The sequence below is a fragment of the Salvelinus sp. IW2-2015 genome, linkage group LG7 (genome assembly GCF_002910315.2).
Source record: "Salvelinus sp. IW2-2015 linkage group LG7, ASM291031v2, whole genome shotgun sequence".
NCBI lineage: Eukaryota > Metazoa > Chordata > Actinopteri > Salmoniformes > Salmonidae > Salvelinus > Salvelinus sp. IW2-2015.
Window position 1 is genome coordinate 27,922,196 of NC_036847.1, and position 9,420 is coordinate 27,931,615.

Genomic DNA, 9,420 nt, shown 5'->3' on the forward strand with positions numbered 1-9,420 from the left:
GCTGGTTGCTATGGATTTATGTGAAAAGCTCTCAGAATAATGTTAGAATGGCACATCCCACCTRTGATGTCATAGCTGCGAGGCTAGCTGTTGATATAGTGGGAGGGGCGAGACTGTAGCCTGTTGCTCATGATCATCAAATAACCTGGTAATACTCTGCAAGCCTTGTGCCTGTGTGCAGAGAGAGCACAGTTGTCGTGCGATGCAGAAGCAACAGCAACAGTTAGGACTTCATGTTTTCTTCTCTTTTTGATCACTTTGAGATCCGCTGGCTTTTTTGTATCAACTAAAACTCACAACTGTTGGAAGAACTGATGCACAACCACAGTGAGTATTTCATCATATTTGTTCTTATTTARCTCATCTCAGAGGATATTGATACAATACAATTTTCACAGCTCATGTAATAGTAAATGCATAGTGGTATCACGTGCTATCAGTATTTACCAAGACTTCAACAAGTGTGCATCTGTTGAAGCTGACCACCCTTTCAACATTTAATGTATTGTATTCCTTTTTAATTTTCAGTGGAAAACGTAAAACATTGGGTGGTGTAACAGCAGTATTGCTACTGTACTAATCACCCTCACAGTTTACATGGTTATGATTAAACAGTTCAAAATGTAAACAAATGATGATCAATCAACATGTTAATCTGGTGAGCATGTTTTCAGTTAGTTGGAAAAATCAGTCAACCAGAGATCATAGTTTTCAGCATTAACAAGTTTTGATACTGGTACTCTTGCACGCAGCACTCATTTGAGTATCTATGTGCATATTGCAAGTTCATATTTTTACCCAGGTTCTGAATTAAATCATAGTAATATACTGTGCTTTCAGTGCCATATGAAACATTTTAGCTACTGTCCACTCTGATTTTATCCAATGATTCCATCTGTTCATTTCTTCTTGTTGTATCACTCCATCTCCATGTCTCTGACAGATGACTATGATTAGCATRCTGTTGATCAGCCCATGGTAAAAGAGTGGCAGATACAGCAGATACGCTACATAGTGAGTCACATGYATTTCTTCTTAGAGGCCAGATTTTGTAGAAATTCCGTTGCTGTAGCTGAGCAACATACAGTATTTGTTGTTGGCAAGGAGTATATATAAAAAGATTGAATTGAAAAAGATTCACACGACAAAATGGTTCCAGTATTATTGGTATTTAGTAATTTTGCTGTCAGACAGACATTTTAAGCAGAGTGGATAATAATGACTGCAGATCATTCTGAACATAATATAAACGTTTCTAAAGCAAAGATCTGCTTATTATACTCCTTGCCAACAGTTACCCATATTTGGTTGCAAGTGGTGTGCGCCACCCCCCACCCCTCCCCGCCCCCCCCCCCCCCCCCCCAAAAAAAGACCAAAAAGTAAACACAAATACATACAGTACATACATACCCTTTATATACAAAAGTATGTGGACACCCGTTCAAATGAGTGGATTCAGCTATTTCAGCCAGACCTGTTGCTGACAGGTGTATAAAGCCTAGCACATAGCAATGCAATCTCCATAGACAAACAGTGTCAGTAAAATGGCTGTACTGAAGCTTTCAGTGACTTTTAACGTGGAACTGTCATAGGATACCACCTTTCCAACAAGTAATTTTGTCAAATTTCTTCCCTGCTAAAGATGCCACGGTCAACTGTAAGTGCTGTTATTGTGAAGTTGAAATGTCTAGGAGCAACAACGGCTCAGCAGCGAAGTGCTAGACCACACAAGCTCACAGAACAGGACCACCGAGTACTGAAGTACACTACCGAGTTCCAAACAGCCTCTGGAAACAATGTCAGCACAATAACTGTTCTTCGGAAGTTTCATGAAATGGGGTTTTCTATGGCCGAGCAGCCACACACAAGCCTAAGATCACCATGCGCAATGCCAAGTGTCGGCTGGAGTGGTGTAAAGCTCGCCGCCATTGGACTCTGGAGCAGTGGAATCCCGTTCTCTGGAGTGATGAATCATGCTTCACCATCTGGCAGTCCGACGGAAGAATCTGGATTTGGAGCATGCCAGGAGAACGCTACCTGTCCCAATGCATAGTGCCAACTGTAAAGTTTGGTGGAGGAGGAACAATGGTCTGGGGCTGTTTTTCACAGTTCGGGGTAGGCCCCTTAGTTCCAGTGAAGGGAAATCTGAATGCTACAGCATACAATGACAATCTAGACGATTCTGGGCTTTCGACTTTATGGCAACAGTTTGGGGAAGGCCCTTTCCTGTCTCAGCATGACAATTCCCCTGTACACAAAGCGAGGTCCATACAGAAATGGTTTGTCACGATCAGCGTAGAAGACCGTGACTGGCCTGCACAGAACCCTGACTTCAACCCCATCAAACACCTTTGGGATGATTTGGAGGGCAGACTGCGAGCTATGTCTAATCGCCCAACATCAGTGCCCGACCTCACTAATGCTCRTGGCTGAATGGAAGCAAGACCCCGCAGCAATGTTCCAACATCTAGTGGATAGCCTTCCCAGATGAGTTGAAGATGTTATAGCAGCAAAGGGGGACTGACTCCATATTAATTCCCATGATTTTGGAATGAGATGTTCGACGAGCAGGTGTCCACATACTTTTGGTCATGTATTTTATGTATGTACGTACAGTGCATTCGGAAACTATTCAGACCCCTTCCCTTTTTCGACATTTTGTTACGTTACAGCGTTATTTTAAATGGATTCTATCTACACACAATACCCCATAACGACAAAGTGAAAACAGGTTTTTAGACATTTTTGCATAAAAAATGTGAAAAGGAAATACCATATTTACAGTATTCAGGCCATTTGCTATGAGACTCAAAATTGAGCTCAGGTGCATCCTGTGCACTTCGAGGCAAGCAACACTGCAGCATGCATGAGAGCACCAGCTGTTCCGGACAACTGTGTGATCAAGCTCGCCATAGCCGATGTGAGCAAGACCTTTCAACAGGTCAACATTCACAAGGCCGCAAGGCCAGACGGATAACCAGGACGTGTACTCAGAGCATGTACTGACCAACTGGCAAGTGTCTTCACTGACATCTTCAACTTGTCCCTGGCCGAATCTGTAATACCTACATGTTTCAAGCAGACCACCATAGTGCCTGTGCCCAAGAACACCAAGGTAACCCGCCTAAATGACTACTGACCCGTAGCACTCACATCTGTACTTGTGTGTACACTCACACAAGTGCTTTGAAAGGCTGGTAATGTCTCACATCAACACCAGCATCCTCTCAGAAACCCTAGACCCACTCCAATTTGTATACCGCCCCAACAGATGCACAGATGACGCAATTTCTATTACACTCAACACTGTCCTTTCCCACCTGGACAAAAGGGACACCTACATGAGAATGCTGTTCATTGACTACAGCTCAGTGTTCAACACCATAGTGCCCTTAAAGCTCATCACAAAKCTAAGGACCCTGGGACTAAACACCTCCCTCTGAATCTGGATTCTGGACTTCCTGACGGAACGCCACCAGGTGGTAAGGGCCACACTGATCCTCAACACAGGGGCTCCTCAAGGGTGCGTGCTTAGTCCCCTCCTGTACTCCCTGTTCACCCACGACTGCGTGGCCAAGCACGACTCCAACACCATCATTAAGTCTGCAGATGACACAACGGTGGTAGGCCTGATCACCGACAACAACGAGACAGCCTATAGGAAGGAGGTCAGAGACCTGGAAGTGTGGTGCCAAGACAACAACCTCTCCCTCAACGTGATCAAGACAAAGGAGATGATTGTGGACTACAGGAAAAAGAGGGCYGAGCACACCACCATTCTCATCGATCTGGGTCTGGGTCTGTAGTGGAGCAGGTTGAGAGCTTCAAGTTCCTTGGTGTCCACATCACCAACACGCTATCATGGTCCAAACACACCAAGACAGTCATGAAGAGGGCACGACAATGCCTATTCCCCCTCAGGAGAATGAAAAGATTTGGCATGGGTCCTCAGATCGTCAAAAGGTTATACAGCTGCACCATCGAGAGCAAGGTGCTACAGAGGGTAATGCATATGRCCCAGTACATCATTGGGGACAAACCTTCTGCCATCCAGGACCTTTATACCAGTCAGTGTCAGAGGAAGGCCATAAAAAATGTCAAAGACTCCAGCCACCCTAGTCATTGACTGTTCTCTTTGCTACCGCACGGCAAGCGGTACCGGAGCGCCAAGTCTTGGTCCAAAAGGCTTCTTAACAGCCAAGCCATGCGACTTCTGAACAGCTAATCAAAAGGCTACCCTGACTATTTGCATTGACCCCCCACTTTTTATGCTGCTGCTACTCGCTGTTTATTATCTATGCATAGTCACTTTACCCCTACCTACATGTACATATTACTTCAACTACCTTGACTAACCTGTACCACCGCACATTGACTCTGTACCGGTACCCCYTAGCCTCGTTATTGTTATTTTATTGTTGCTCTTWAATTTTTTACTTTAGTTTATTTAGTTAATATTTTTCTTAACTATTATTTTTCTTAAAACTGCATTGTTGGTTAAGGGCTTGTAAGTAAGCATTTCATGGTAAGGTACCTGTTGTATTCGGCGCGTGTGACACATAAAATAAAATTTGGACAAAAGAGCAAGATTTTTTTACTTGTCAAATGACAGCCAAGCATCGATCATCATGTCACCAGAATAAGACCCTTGATATTTATTGKAAAACAGCATCAAGCTGTAACGTCGTCTGTGTGTAGCTGTTGAGATGAGTCAGGTGCAGGACAGCAGATATAAGTAATAAAAACACTTTTACTCAAAAATCCAAATATATAAACGTAATATATACGGCCACACAATACGGACCACCATACAACAAACAATCACTCACTGTAACGATTTTCCTCCTCTTCAGACGAGGAGTATGAAGGATCAGACCAATACGCAGCGTGGTAAGTGTCCATGATAGTTTTAATAAAACTGAACACGACAAAATACAAAAATAACAAAGTGAATGATAACGAAAACCGAAACAGTCCTGAAATGTGAAACAAACACTAACACAGGAAACAATCACCCACAACACACAATGGAAAACAGGCTACCTAAGTATAGCTCCCAATCAGAGACAACGATAGACAGCTACCTCTGATTGGGAACCACACCAGGCCAAACACAGAAATAGACAACCTAGACATACAACATAGAATGCCCACCCACATCACACCCTGACCAAACAAAACATAGAAACATACAAAGCAATCTATGGTCAGGGCGTGACACTCACAAAAACCATGTGGGGAACAGAGGGTTAAATAATGAACAGGTGATTGTGGGATTGAAAACARGTGTGTGAAACAAAGACAAAACAAATGGAAAATGAAAAGTGGATCGGCGGTAGCTAGAAAGCCGGTGAMGTCGACCGCCGAATGCCGCCGAACAAGGAGAGGGACCGACTTCGGCGGAAGTCGTGACACAAACATCAACCTTGCACTTTCACCATCCTGGGAAGTTCATCATAATTTRTTTAATCTGTAGCCTAATTAACTGCATGCTTCCCTGAGGATTATTATGTCAATATTTGCGCATAAAAGCATTTCCACCAATTTCTCGCATAATTAATTTTACAGAAACAAAAAGATCCCCCATTTTCTAGCGTATTCTGTTTTGTCACATTTGGAAAGTTTTCCATCAGGCCTGTCACGACATGTTTCATCTGACAAAAAGGTTGGGTGGAAACTTGGTTACAGACAAATATTTTGTCAAAACTTCAGCCATGCCGACAGGCCGACCGCACCCATTGGCATGCCCCCTGCCACGCCCACCACCTAAGCTCCTTTTTGTTCCAGAAAACCCTAAATATTTCTGCTATACACTGTAAACCCCACACTGACTATCTATATTTATTTGTAACAGGCAACATGAAGGTGGCAATGCTCAAAACGTTGATTACATCTCTTTAAATCCACTACTGGAAATAGCCTATTGGGAAATTATGAGCGATAAGAGAGCTATGAAGTGAAGGAAATGACCAGAGTTGATTTACTTGCACTCCTGTTGATCACAGGATTTGTTAGGGTCATTCATCAATTGTGATACTATCAAAAACCTGATCATGATTTTCCGCAAATGTATTAGTGCGCAAAATTCTAATTTCTTCTTTAGACCTATTTATGATGTGTGTAACCCATGGATCAATTTCTCCCACTCTACAGGGTCATTCAGATTTGAATGAGATGAACTAATGACTTTCTTGTACCTTCATATTTAGCAGTCATGCTTCCCCCACACTCAGATAGAGCCAGGGCCAGTGTCACGTTCGTTATAACGATGAGACCAAAGCGCAGCGTGATTTGAATTCATCTTCTTTTAATAAAGAAAGAACACGGAATGAACTATACAAAAACAACAAAACGAACGTGAAGCTATATAATCATAGTGCTGACACAAGCAACTAAACATAGACATAGATAATCACCCACAAAATACTCAAGGAATATGGCTGCCTAAATATGGTTCCCAATCAGAGACAACGATAAACAGCTGCCCCTAATTGAGAACCAATCTAGGCAACCATAGACATACAAAACCCCTAGACTGGTAAACAAACCCCATAAACATACAAAAACCCTARACAGGTCAAAAACATATAATCACCCATGTCACACCCTGACCTAACCAAAATAATAAAGAAAACAAAGAATACTAAGGTCAGGGCGTGACAGCCAGAGTAATTATAAACTGCTATTCCTAGATGTATTCAATAGCAATTGATGTACAGTTCAAATCTCCCAGTTTAGAATGATTTGGGGTCTAGGTAATTTGGGTAAACCAACGCTGGCTGAACAGTAAGCAGACAGAGGCTTACATCTAATTATGTGCATTTCAACTGCATTAAACTTTACCAACAGGGCAGATTGTCATTTTATATCTCTTTTGTACAATTACATGTTACAGTACAAATCCCTGCTGGCAGGAGATTATAAATGACAGAGGAAACTACTGTCCATCTTTTTGAGCCACTACACATTCTATCAAATCTATCCGATTTGCTACCAAACCACTGCTGAATATATCAGTCTTAAATCCGCTCCAAATAAAATAGCTTTTCCTTTTGAGGCCCTACCATTCTATACAATCCTATTTGCTACCACTGCACTCAACTCTTCACTCAACTCCACACAAAACAAGTTCCCCCCTGTTGGTATTACCTAGGACTCTGTTAATCAATCCCATCAACTAAAGTAGTTTCCCCTCTCTGTTCAGGCTGACACAATCTAATAATGGTGTCCAGAAAGACTGGATGTTGATTTTTCACATTTTCAGTCCAACACCATTCATCCCTCATCCCTCCATCTCTCTTTGATCTGTCATTCCCTGTCCTCCCTTCCAGACCATCCCGCTGAGGCTTGTAGTGGGGTCTGGTTTGGTCTGGTATCCACACTGAGCAATCCCTTCTAAAGAAGCAGAGCAATCCCACAGAGCAATCCCTTCAAAACACTCTGTCCATGCAGTGTCAAGCTGTCTGCCTTCAGGTACACATCCCTACTGGGATGCTTTTACCAATGGCTGAAGACCAGAGTTGGGGCTCAAATAAACCTGAATTTAACCTGCTTCCCCTGCGCCGACCGAGACATGAATGGACAATACTGTAACAGGATACTAATGAGTGGTCATGTGGGGCCTAATACGTACAGTCTCACAGCTGAGATCTTATAATCATTATGCAATATAAAGTTGTGTTCTATCTAGTGTACTTTCATACTCAGAAAGTGATGTCAAACAAAAACCCTGAAAGTGTGGAAGGACAAGAGAAACACATATACATGAGAACAAGATAAGAATACTTATCAAATATAGATATAAACTACTTCTTGTATGACAAGTGATCTTTTACAAGCATAACATTAATGTAAATTATGATGATTGACAGCTACAGCACATTCGGAAAGTATTCAGACCACATTGTTACGTTACAGCATTATTCTAAAATGGACGAAAAAAATWAATCCTCATCAATCTAAACACAATACCCCATAATAACAAAGCGAAACTGATTTTTATATATTTATTTATTTAAAATAAAAAATATATATTTTATTTACATAAGTATTCAGACCTTTGCTATGAGACTCGAAATTGAGCTCAGGTGCATCCTGTTTCCATTGATCATCCTTGAGATGTTTCTACAACTTGATTGGAGTCCATTTGTGGTAAATTCAATTGATTGGACATGAATTGGAAAGGCACACACCTGTCTATATAAGGTTCCACAGTTGACAGTGCATGTCAGAGTAAAAACCAATGTCAAGGGTGTGTAGGCAGATCCAGACTGGAGGGAGACTCTGGCAGATCCAGACAGGAGGAGACTCTGGCAGATCCTGCTGGCGGACGGCTCGGGCGGCTCCTGACTGACGGACGGGCGGGCGGCTCCTGACTGACGGGCGGCTCCTGACTGACGGCGGCTCCTGACTGACGGGCGGCTGGCTCAGGCGGCTCTGACTGACGGGCGGCTGCTCAGCGGCTCCTGACTGACGGGCGGCTCAGGCGGTCCTGACTGACGGGCGGCTCAGTGGCTCCTGACTGACGGCGGCTCAGGCGGCTCAGGACAGCGGGCGGGCTCAGGCGCTCAGGACAGACGGGCGGCTCAGGCAGCTCAGGACAGACGGCGGCTCTGAGGTCCGGACTGGAGGGAGCTCTGGAGCGTCCGACTGGAGGACACACAGGAGCGTCCGGACTGGAGGGACACACAGGAGACTTGTTTAGAACAGCACAGTACTCACCAGGCTGGAGAGATCTACTGGAGCCTGGTCCATGGAGGAGGCACAGATAGACCGGTCCGTGGAGGCGCACTGGAGGTCTCGAACTAAGGGCCTGAACAACCCGTCCTGGTGGATGTTGATTTTAGCCTGGCACTTGCGGGGCGCAGGCACAGGACGCACTGGGCTGTGCAGACCCACGGAGACACAGTGCGTAGGGCTGGTGCCATATAACACGGACCGAGGAGACGCACTGGAGACCAGATGCGCTGAGCCGACTTCATTACTCCTGGCTCGATGCCCACTCTAGCCCGCCGATACGAGGAGCTGCAATATAGCGCACCGGGCTACGTATGCACACTGGGGCACCGTGCGTTTCACCGCATAACACGGTGCCTGCCCGGTCACTCTCTCCACGGTAAGCACGGGAGTTGGCTCAGGTCTCCTACCTGACTTAGCCACACTCCCCGTGTGCCACCCCAAGAAATGTTTGGGGCTGCCTCTCGTCCAGCCGCGCTGCCGTGCTGCCTCCTCATACTAACGCCGCTCAGCTTTCGCTGCCTCCAGCTCTGCCGTGGGGCGCGATATTCCCCAGCCTGTGCCCAGGGTCCCTTTCCGTCCAGAATCTCCTCCCATGTCCATGAGTCCTGAGATTTCTGCTGCTGCCAGATATCACGCTGCTTGGTCCTTGGTTGGTGGGTGATTTCTGTCACGTTCGTATAG

General features: G+C 44.6%; 1 protein-coding gene across 1 annotated transcript in view; it reads left to right on the forward strand.

Moving 5' to 3' along the window:
• Positions 1-205: 205 nt before the first annotated feature.
• LOC111966094 (voltage-gated potassium channel regulatory subunit KCNG1-like) overlaps positions 206-9,420 on the forward strand; it is a 36,420-nt gene continuing 27,205 nt past the window's right edge. The window contains exon 1 of the mRNA XM_023990519.2: positions 206-327. The gene's annotated coding sequence lies outside the window, so the exon portion shown is untranslated. The remainder of the gene's footprint in view (positions 328-9,420) is intronic.